The following is an 11,995-nucleotide window of genomic DNA, read 5'->3' as shown; positions in this document are numbered from 1 at the left end:
GAGAAGAAAACTACATATTTTTTTAATGTAAAATTTGGCACCGCACTATACTGTACACGAAAAAATATAGTACTTAATTCAAAATTATCACGTATCGTGACTCAATCATGGCTCGGAAATTTACAGATGACTCAAATCTGAATTTTTCCACTGTTTCTTCAGAATTGATCTCACAATATATCTATTGTGATGAACCAAAGAAAACTTCGGAATAAATTTGAAATTGATTTGATGGACCGAATGAGTGGTTCTACCAAATTAGATCTCACTAAAATAAAACAAGCTTTTGATTTTAGATATTACAAATTTGTGTTTCCGGTTCAGTAACCAGTTCCATGTATTCCCATTTAGTAACTTCCTGTAGACTGATTGTCAAATGGAGAAAAGAATGTCACTGTTTCCGTCACTGAACGAGATAAATTTTGCTTGAAATGTTAAGAAAAAACGAACGAATGAACCTTCTGACTTCGTCACTCCCATTTCTCCAATCAACTCCCACCTCGTTTGTGCAGGTCTTTCTATCATCATTATTATTTTTCTTTATTTCTTTTTATTACATTCGTCCTCTTTCCTTGTCCATTCTCCTCCTCCATTCTTCTTGTCCCTCGGTCTGTCTGTCTGTTTCTTTCATTGCTACATTGTGTGTGTATATATATACGTACTGTATTCTTTCTCTCTTTCTAATGTTCGCTGGCTGGTTACAATCTGAAAGCTATCATTACTTGCTCTGCGGCTGCGTCGGCAATGACAGAACGCCTCATTGGCGCCATCTTCATTTTTATATCTTACACTTGGGCGCCATCTTTTCTTTCTTTTTTGCTTGTATATATATATATAACATTGAACAAAATGATAATACAGTTGGAGAAGATATAATTTTATTTTCATTTCTTTTATTTTATTTCTCTGGTTGTAATCAGAGATAGAAATGACCATTTTGGTTCAGACTTTTTTTTTTTTTTTTTTTGTCTTTCTTACATCATTGGAGTTTTGTGGCTGGTCTTATAGAATATTATGACTTCTATGCTTTTATATATATATCATAAACTTACTACAAATATTTCCTTCAAAAATCCTTAGGAATTTCTCGTTTAATACTCACATAATTATGGAAATATTACTTCTTAATTATTTTCAGTATAATTATAATTAGGCCTGTTGGCTTGGCATGCAACGTAATCACATCGTAAATTCAGAATTAGCATTTTTTCTTTTTCCATATATTATTTAATATGTCTACGTTAAACTATATTAACGGCGATAAGCTCCTGCTACTGTTTCGTGAAGAAACTGGTATCAAAGATGTTAAAACATACATTTATATGCAAACTGAAAGAGGTGATTCATCATATGAAAAATAAGTAAAAAGTTCATCTCAACTTGTGGGGAAAAATGTATAAATTCAGAACTGGGGGCGTCCAAATGAGTGGAAAAAGTAAATTGTAATCCTTAAGACAAGAAAATCTGTGAACTCTTTTGGTAGCACGTCGAGAAATTATCATGCAGGGAGAGTATCTTTCACATCCATTGCACACTTCTGAAATATGAAATTTTGATTTCCTTTATGCAGATATGGACTGTGGAAATATGGGGAGTGGCAGTCCATATCTGCATAAAGGAAATCAAAATTTCATATTTCAGAAGTGTGCAATGGATGTGAAAGATACTCTCCCTGCATGATAATTTCTCGACGTGCTACCAAAAGAGTTCCCAGATTTTCTTGTCTTAAGGATGGATCTAAAGTAAATAATAATAATAATAATAATAATAATAATAATAATAATAAAAACAGGTAAGCATTGACAATAGTGAACAAGAAATGCGTCGGAGGAAATTCGGAAATGTAAGGAATCGCCAACTCCACGGGTTCTCTTAAGAGGCCTAATCACTGCGAAATTAAAATACCGCTAATTTTACAGTAATTATGTAATATCTTCAAATAGATAAAATATAATCGAAAAGCGAAACAAGAGCTCCGTAGACAGTATTATTTTGCGTGAGATACCGTTATCACGACTCATTTATCTGCTTTCGATTTCCAGACATTTAGAAAATCGTCATTTATTTTCGCTTTTCTAAATAACATCAAACGAAAAGCTACTAGGTGACTTGTGATAACGGTAACTCATGCAAAATAACATCGTCTAGGGAGGTCTTGATCCACTTTTCAATTATCTTTTATCTATTTGAAGATATCACATAATTACTGTAAAATTAGCGGTATTTTAATTTCGCAGTGATACAGACTCTTAACAACGCGCGCTGAAATGTACTTTTTTCACATTTTTGGATGGCTCTAGCTCCAAAACTATGCACTTTTCCCCACGTACTCAGATGAGAATTTTATCTTGCTTATTTTCATGTGAGGAATCACCTTTTACAGCTTGTCTGTAAGTATACTTCATTATAAATATTGTTTCTGCACGGGAGTACCGAGGAGGATATGCCAGTTTCCGAAATTCTCAAGGCCTCCCTACTGGTCTCGTCGTACCATTGTGCAGTGTATTTTTAAGAAAACATTTGTCGGGAGGGCACTCCAAAACTACGTATTAACAAAGCCTACAGCTACTTGTCTTACATTTTTCTAACGTTCAATTGTCACTTATTGTTCAAGGTTGGCAGTTACAGACACATGGTACCATCTAATCTCTAAATATTAAAAAAAAAAAAGAGCTTTAGAACACTTGTAAAGTAGCAATATTAAAATGTTTATTTATTTATTGTATTCTGAAACTATTTCTCTCTCACCACGGCTGGTAATATTCTAGTACGTGTTAAGAGTCTTCATCTAGGCGAAATTAAAATACCGCTAATTTTACAGTAATTATGTGATATCTTGAAATAGATAAAAGATAAGTGAAATATGGAACAAGAGCGCCCTGGACAATATTATTTTGCGTCAGGTACCGTTATCACAAGTCACCTAGTGGCTTTCCGTTTTCAGCTGTTTAGAAACGCAAAAATAAATGCCGATTTTCAAAATGTCTGGAAATCGAAAGAGATAAGTGAGTCGTGATAACGGTTTCTCATCTAAAATAATATTGTCTAGGTGCTCTTGTTCCACATTCCGATTATCTTTTATCTATTTTAAGGTATCACATAATTACTGTAAAATTAGCGGTATTTTAATTTCGCCGGGCCGGGATAGAGACTCTTAATCTTGTCTCTTCCGAGGGTACTCTCAGAGCTCCGGAAGAACATTACTTCCCTCCAAAAAAAAAAAAAAAAAAATGCCTAAAAGAAATATTCGCCCCATCAAAAAAATCAAATATTCTTCCCAATTGGTGTATATAGAGCGGTATCTCATTTCACCACTGGTTGCGAAGGATCTGATCAGTGTATCTCGAGGTTACTCGCAATTTTGTAGGTTTCAGTGTAAAAAGCGCAAACTTTAAGTTTCTTTATCTAAAAATAAAATTTTTGGAGTATCTTCAATTTTCACACCCACCTGATATGTATAGAATAGTCCTTTGTTTTTCATGGGCGTCAATTTTTAGAGCAGTCTATATATACGGACAACAGAGTGCTATTCTACAGGTCAAAGCACAACGAAAATGTTATATATTGGTATACCTTTCAGGATCTCCTTCAGCTGCTATGAAAATTAAAAAAAAAAAATCACTATGTGGCAACTAGTGTTGTAAAATAAAAATAAAAATTGACCGCCTCCCCTTACCGGATTATCGTATCATACATGCTCACAATTGAATATTTTTAAATTTTGGTGGGGTTGGTCGAAAAATTTTGAAAGTTTCACAGATTGTAGATAGTATCTAGATGTAAATGTGCAATTTTTTTCAAAACCACCGATGAGGTTTTTCTTTATTTTTTGCGTGTTGAAAATTACAAAAATTGTAGAAATTGGGGGGGGGGACACGTGGCTCGTTTTTTTGTTAAAAAAAATTGTTATACCTTTACGTAGAACATATTTATTTCGGGGCCTGAAAGTGATAGAAACATTGTCAATTTTTTTTGGAGCTAGTGGTCAATGGCGACCCAATTTGGATCAAGGGCCGATTTCACTATCTTACTAGAAAAGACCCTTTCAATATATTGCGAATATTTAAAAAAAAAAAAAAAAAAACTAAAAAATAAAACTGTTGCAATTATTCTTGAAAATTAATAGTTAGCACGTGCTTTTCAGTCGTTTATTCGTGGATGTGCATTAATTACAGAACTTTTAGAGTTACATACAAGTCTACCATCATGAAGTTTTTCTGTCGCAACAAATAGGACCACAGAATTAAACGAGTTTTTAATATGCTATTCGATCTGGTGCAGTTTGTTAATTTTAATCAAATTACTTCTTAAAAGAAAGAGCAGTAGGTAAATTTCACTAATACTCGTGCACGAAAACATATAATTACTATTATTTAATATTCTAATATAGACTTTTATATAAACTTTATGTGCAAAATTTGTATGTAAGCAAATTCTTGTTTTCTAATGAGACAAATTATTTATATATATCTATCAAGATAAAAATGCCTATGTTTGTAACTTAATAACTCTTGAACCACCCGACCGATGAACTGAAACAGTAAATACATGTTTCAGAAGCTTAAGGTACCGTACTCCGGAAGCAATTTTTACAGAAACAGTTTGGCTACCGGCATATAATTTGAAGTACTGTATACAATTTTTTTGCGGATGTACCACAGGATTCTGAAACTTGGATATTTGGATAGGGCACATACCAATTCCTAAGTGAAGTATTGACCCGACTACGGGTAGGTCTCATATTTTGGGAGACATGGATCTAATTTTTTTCATGTTTTCGGCAGCCTGTAACTCCGAAAGGAAGCATTTGTGCACTCAGGTTGGTCTATACTTTTTGTCATATCTTGGTGTCAGGAATCACCTCCCAAACGTTGTCGGTAATCTCTCTCTCTCTCTCTCTCTCTCTCCCTCTATCTATCTATCTATCTATCTATATCTATATCTATATCTATATCTATATCTATATCTATATCTATCTATCTATCTATCTATCTATATATATATATATATATATATATATATATATATATATATATATATATAAGCTCCTGCCGGGAATCGAATCTGGGTCTATACACACACACACACACACATATATATATATATATATATATATATATATATATATATATATATATATATATACAGGGTGTCCAAAATCTTTTGTGTCAAATTTATATAGGTGATTAAGAGGTCCAATATGCGCATTTTGAAATAGGAAATCGAAGGTCGAAAACGGCCATCTTGAAGTTGCAGCAATTTGTGGGAACAAGTACGATGTTTGAATAACAAATGTGTTTATCAAGTCGATGTAACTTGCTTTATTGTGTATAACACGACATCTAAGTATGTGAAGTTTAGTACAAACAATCTACTGCTGCACTGTATCTATCAAAAACTGACAGTAATTACATAAAGTGACAACCACTAACCTCGATGCACGTAGCATAACACCTAAGGAAATTTTGTCTCACTCGCTCAAACATCCTCGGTGCCCCTTGCACAATCAAACAGGCAGCTAGGGCTCTTGCAAGCAAGTTCTCCTCGGATTCTACTGGCGATTCCTACACCACGGACTTGATATATCGTCTAAGGAAAAAAGTCGAGAGGGCTGAGATTCTGGGAGTGCGCTGGCCACAGGATGGGACCTCTTTCTTCAATCCAATGATTAGGGAAGGTTGTATTTGAATAATGGCGAACATCCGGATCGAAGTGGGCAGGTGCGCCGCCATGTTGCACCCACATTCTCGCACGGATATCTGGAAGTACAGCCTCCATTAGTTCGGGCAGCACATGACGAAGGAAGAAAGGTCTTCGGTGTATGAATAGTCAGTAGAATCGGTGGGGAACTTGCTTAGAAGAGTTGCCTGCTTGATTGTGCAAGAGACACGGGATATTTGAACGAGTGAGGTAAAATTTCCTTAGGCGTGAATCAAGGTTGGTGGTCGTCACTTTGTACAGTTACTCTGAGTTTTTGGTACGTACAGTGCAGCAGTAGATTGTTTGTACTAAACCTTACATACTTAGATGTAGTGTTATACACAATAATGCAAGTTACATCGACTTGATAAACACATTTGTTATTGAAACATCGTACCTGTTCCCACAGATTGCTGCAACTTCAAGATGGCGTGATGCTTGAACTAGCCGTTTTCGACCTTCGGTTTCCTATTTCAAAATGCGCATATTGGACCTTTAAATCACCTGTATAAATTTGAGACAAAAGAAAGCTATGAAATTCTCGTGGTAGATGACTCATCTAATTGCATTTTAAAATAAGTAACACCAGGGGCGGATCCAAAGGAGGCGATCGCCTTCCCCAGAAAGGGAAACTTTCTTATTTTATATATATAAAAAAAACAAAATATCAGAGTTTGGAGCTCTTAAAAATAGCTCTAAGTAGCAGTATTACAACCCACTGCCCCCCACCCAGAAGTCCGTCCTAGATGCGCCCCTGAGTAGCACAAAAAAAGTAGTAACGGTAAACAATATGGACAAGAGAATTAAGTTCATGCTCGTAATGAATAGTCAGGAAATGAAGAAAAATGAAGAATCAGTTCACATAGGATATATAAATAAATCCAAGTAAGTTTGTGGGTTTGTTTGGACAATAAAATCGTGTTCGTGGGTTTCCTCGGTGTACTATCTTTTCTTCTTACATTCTTATTGTATTCATCTTCCGTCACCATTCACTTTGCCTTCAGTGTTTCTTCCAGACACGTTTTGGGGGGCACTGCCCCCCGGAGCTCTGAGAGTGCCCCCCGGAGGAGACCAAAAATACTTATTTAATATAATAATAAATAGAATAGTATCAGTAGTGGTCCTCCGGAACATTGTTTCTGAAAGAAACACTGCTTGCCTTTATCATTCGTCTCCCATAGCCTAAATGGAATAATCGTGGAACACGTACTGTAACTGAAAGATTTCATTTCATTTTATTTTCTTCCAAAATTTTGGAAATTTGTTTGCCTTGTGTTCAACAGTAACACCAATAAAATCAATCCCATTAATACTTTTTCCCTATCCTCTAGCAATTCAAAAACAAAGTATTTGCACAAACACTATCTTCAAAAATAAACATAGTCTGCCTGTTACATCTAATTGAGTTCTCAGTCTCATGTTACTTTACTAGCTCCTAGATGTCCGTATATAAAGACTGTCCCTTCTTAAATCTGAATTAGCGAACTTTAGCACTTACTTTGTAATCTTTTTAACTTTATTCTTTTTATAAATCCGCATGTGCTTGAACCGTTTTACTTAATACGATTACCGTTAAACAATTGCACTTCCTGTTTTTCATTTCCCATTAAGGAAATATCAAGAAATCGGTGAAAATTTTTTCCCTGAAACCGTCCTCTGTACAGTTTTCTTCATCTTATATCATCTTACACGGATTAAACTGATTTTAACACAATGATGTCATGCAGATACATTAGTACTATTTCTTTTGATTAAAAGGTGCATAATGATGCATTGAGATCTGGAAGCAGACTCCCCAGACTCCTTGATAGCGGGGCTGCATGAAATGAATCCAATTCGCTATCATTGATGCTATCCAACAGACCAGGAACGAGGAGAGTCCTCAACATTCCGGAACAGGGATTCGTGAAGGCGTCTAATGAAAGAAAGAATTCTATACTCTAGCGGATTATCATTCTTCCATGTTTTTGTTTTAGATACTCGATTTTTTTTTTTTTAAAGAGAAAAAGCGCTTTTAAATTATAAAACAGTGAAATTGTTGTTGCAGCATTAAGAATATTTGTTATGACAATCAGAAGCTTTAAACTTTGTTAAAATAATCAACATCATAACTATATAGCTTAACGATTAATTTAAATGTGATCGATCATGATCTTTGAACGCAAGTTGTGAACATAAAGTACGGCATACGTTTTCTGTATACTACATAGGCACTGCCTTTAGATGTTACATCATGCCGTTGTAGGATGTCTGATATCTAACAGCATTCCTTATATTACATACATATGTATGCTACTTTCGTCAGCTATATGTTATATATACGTATGTCTATTTGTTTGTGAGATCCTGACCGTCTATACAGTTTCATACGAAAAGTACGTGCAGATGGAATACTTATACAGAAAGTTTTATAAAACATGCGTTTTTAGTTATACGTTTGCTCTACGTTAAATCCAAAAACTACAGTGTTTTATAAAACGCGTTTTCAGTTAGGGCAAGGGGGTACAATTTCGAACAGGTACAATTCTGAACACAGTAAGCTTTTCCACCATTTTTCGAAATACACAGTTTCCATCACTGAGTGAACAATATAGCGTTGATAGTGACTCCTGTGCTTGTTTGTTTCTGATAGAGTTGTGTGTGTAATTGTTTCTTGAGTCCGTACAGAAATTATTCTTCAAGCAAAGGTGTGTATATCAACCTTAGAAAATGTCGTACTATAAAATACCTCATTGTTTGACGTTGTATTGTTGCTTTAAATTGCGAAATGTTGGTTGTTAGTTTACTGTAGTATGTTGCACGGTCCATGATGGAAACAAGCATGGTGCACCAGATGCCATCTACGAGCAGCATTTGTAACTGTTTAGTCGCAGATAAAGTATAGCGAAAGGTACAATTTCGAACACCAATAAGGGACAATTCTGAACACTAGGTTGAAGGTACATATCAGACAGTTGTGCTACCACTCTCAGTGTGCCTTTCGAGTTTTGTCATTACAGATGCCACGACGAAAAACTGAAAAGAAGAAGCGTCTTTGTGGGATCCTTCTAATATGGCAACAGCAGTGAAGAGCGTCTTATCGGGTGATATATCGCTAAGAGGGGCATCGGTATTGTATCACATTCCACTAGGCACCCTTCATGACCGTGTAGACAAGAAAAAGGAAAGGCAGATTGGACTTACTCCACCGATAACAGGCAAAATTGGACATCCCACAGTACTATCGGAAGAAACAGAAAAGGCTTTGGTGAATAGGTTAGTGTATTTCGAGAACAGAGGTTAGGACTTACACCCGTGCAAGTACGTAAAACGTACTCCTTTTGATGTGGATGTGGCCTGTGGAGTTCAGCACCCATGGAATCCAGATGGGAAGATAGCTGGTGATGACTGGTTCAAAGCCTTTATGAAAAGCCACCCAAACATAAGTTTGAGGAAACCAGAAGGACTATCGAGAGCTAGAGCTGCAGGTATGAATGAAGAAGAAGTGAGGAACTACTTTAGAATTCTGAAAGGTGTAATGAATGACTTTAATTTGTTTGATAAACCTCAATCATATACAACATGGATGAGACAGGGATTCCCTTGAATAACAGATCCATGAAAATAGTAAGGCAAAAAGGAAAGCGTGAGATCGTGTCACTAACCAACGTTGAAAAAGGGGAAAACGTGACAGTTGTTGAATGTTGCAATGCTTCTGGCTCTTACATTCCACCGATGATCATTTTCAAAGGTGTCATAATGCACCCGGAATTCAATGATGGTTTGCCACCTTGTGCAGTTGTGGAGTTGAGCGAGTCTGGTTACATCAACGAAAGGATTTTCCTTAGGTGGTTGGAACATTTTTTACATACAAAACTCCTGGTAAAGTTTTGCTTATACTGGACAATCATGGAAGCCACACCAATTTCAATGCTTTGAAATTCTACCAGGAGAATGAGATCGAGCTCGTGGGTTTACCACCTCATAGTAGGCACATTCTTCAACCTTTAGATAGAACTTTGTTCAAGTCTCTGAAGGCATACTACGACAGAAAAGCAATAAACTGGCAACATCGCCATCCCAATGAGGCTCTGTCGAAGCTCAGATTCTCTCTTTTGCGAGGTTTGGAACGAGGCAGCTTCTGTTGGCTCGGCCATAAAAGGTTTTGCGTGTACTGGAATCATGCCCTTTTCGGACGACACTGTTCCAAAGTCCAAATTTGCTCCTTCCCTCCTGTTCGTATCGTCTTCGGAAGAAAAAATCAGTCTAGGAATAACACTGAAACTAATGACATTTGTGCATCAGAAACATCGAAAATTGATGATTCACCTACATCACAAGATCAAGATAGACCCACTATTATCTCATCTACACCAAATACCTCAGGTGCCACAAGACGAAGACAAACCTACAATTCTCTTACCTACACCAAAACCCTCCGATTCTCTGGAAAATGATTTTGGTTCGTAACATCCTCAAAACACCTGAGGAGAAAAATACACGTAAAGAAAACTCCTAACCTCGCTCCATCTTACAAGCAACGCTCAAATTGTTGAAGTACAGGCTAAGACATTCTGTGTTGTTAACCGGCCTACTCCAGAAAAGATGCTTCAAGTTGCAAGACAGCCGCAAAGAAGCAGGGCATTAACTCCAACAAATGAGGACATATATTACAACGACTCACCAAAGGTAGTCGTCAACCCTGGTTCGGCTAATAATATAAGTAAATCTTTTAGTGGCAATAATTGTTTACACCTTAAAATATCTTCAGTAATTATATCCACTAGTATTATCACCTTTTCTACTGAAATTACAAGTCGATGATGAGTATTAAATAATTTATTCGTTGATTCTCTTTTAACGTATATTCACACAAACTGTCTTGCAATCATACATGTTAATTAAGTATCCATAAACAACTACATAGCAACCAACTATATAATAATGTATATTTCTTACATATATTAAAACATTCTTCTTTTGTTATTTTTAATTAACATTATATCAGGTATAGTGCTTGTGTAGAAGCACTTTCTGCCCAAGATACAGGTAATTATCAACCAATACAAAGTATCTCGTTGTATAAAATGTCGCCCGATAATGGGACTAGATATAAAAGTTACAAGGGAGCTTGACTTTTATATTTAAGAACCACTGGTCCGTTTATAATAATGATATTACATTAATTATGTCCTTTACATTTTGATCGCCCCTCGTATATAACTTCATTAAGTTTCCTTCATATAGATACATTTATAATAAGTCTTTTATTCCATTAATATTTATCTTTTATTATAAAAACGTCGTCGCTTACTAATATAATCAACGAAGGGTGCGAAGTCAAAAACGTAAGTGGTAACTACATTTTAAAACATGAATCACAATGATCAACAGTTTCAATCATCATTAAAAACGGTGATGTTAAAAAAAATATGTTTGATCTTTCCAGGGCGCATTATATAATAACTACGTTAGATGATATTTTTAATGTGTACATCGTATCAATAAGGCGTCAGAATACAGAAGAATCTTATTCGAGTAACATATAAGGTAGCGCATGAAGACAGTCGTCGGATAATTAGCTTAATAGAATGAACCTTATACTTAACATAATCTTTGACAACAAAGTTTCAACACAAATCAATATAATATAAATAACCTTTGCTTTTAATCAATTATGAATCGAATTATAATTCTTCACATTAACAAGACAGAATTAAAATCATTTGAAAATTATCATTTGTTGAAACAAACGTGATAAAGTATCTAAAAGTCATAAGGATTGTTTTCATTATTGACATTAACACATAAATTTGAAGATAAATGTTCATAAGAATCTATAACTGATATGGGTTTAACCCTTACTTCATCAACTGCAGTCAGTTTAAATTCGTACTTGCATATGATTCTAATAAAGTACATTGTACCGCACAATCATGATTATGTTCCGCATTATTTTGTGCATGAATTGCGTCATGACTTTGATTTTGATACGAAGTGCCATCTCTTGAATTACGATTACGTCTATCCATGTAGTTTACTGTATTCCTGGAATTTCGCCATGTATTTCGTCTATTTTTGAGTCTACTTCGATTAAGTGATCTGACATAATTATTGTCACGATTGGTTAGGTTAGGTGGATTCCCATCATATCTTTGCCTATTTTGATCGTTCTGATTGTTTAAATTTGATCGAATTAAGTTATGTTCCGTATTGTCTGCATTACGGATATTTAGATTCCGAACAGGTACAAGGTGATCTGAATTGTTTTTAATTTTTACTCAATTCTTCTGACTTTTGATCTAAGTGCTCCAAT

Source organism: Thermobia domestica, chromosome 13, assembly GCF_964235325.1.
Source record: "Thermobia domestica chromosome 13, izTheDome1.hap1.1, whole genome shotgun sequence".
In the NCBI taxonomy this organism is placed as follows: Eukaryota; Metazoa; Arthropoda; class Insecta; order Zygentoma; family Lepismatidae; genus Thermobia; species Thermobia domestica.
Note: the sequence above shows the minus strand (reverse complement) of the source record.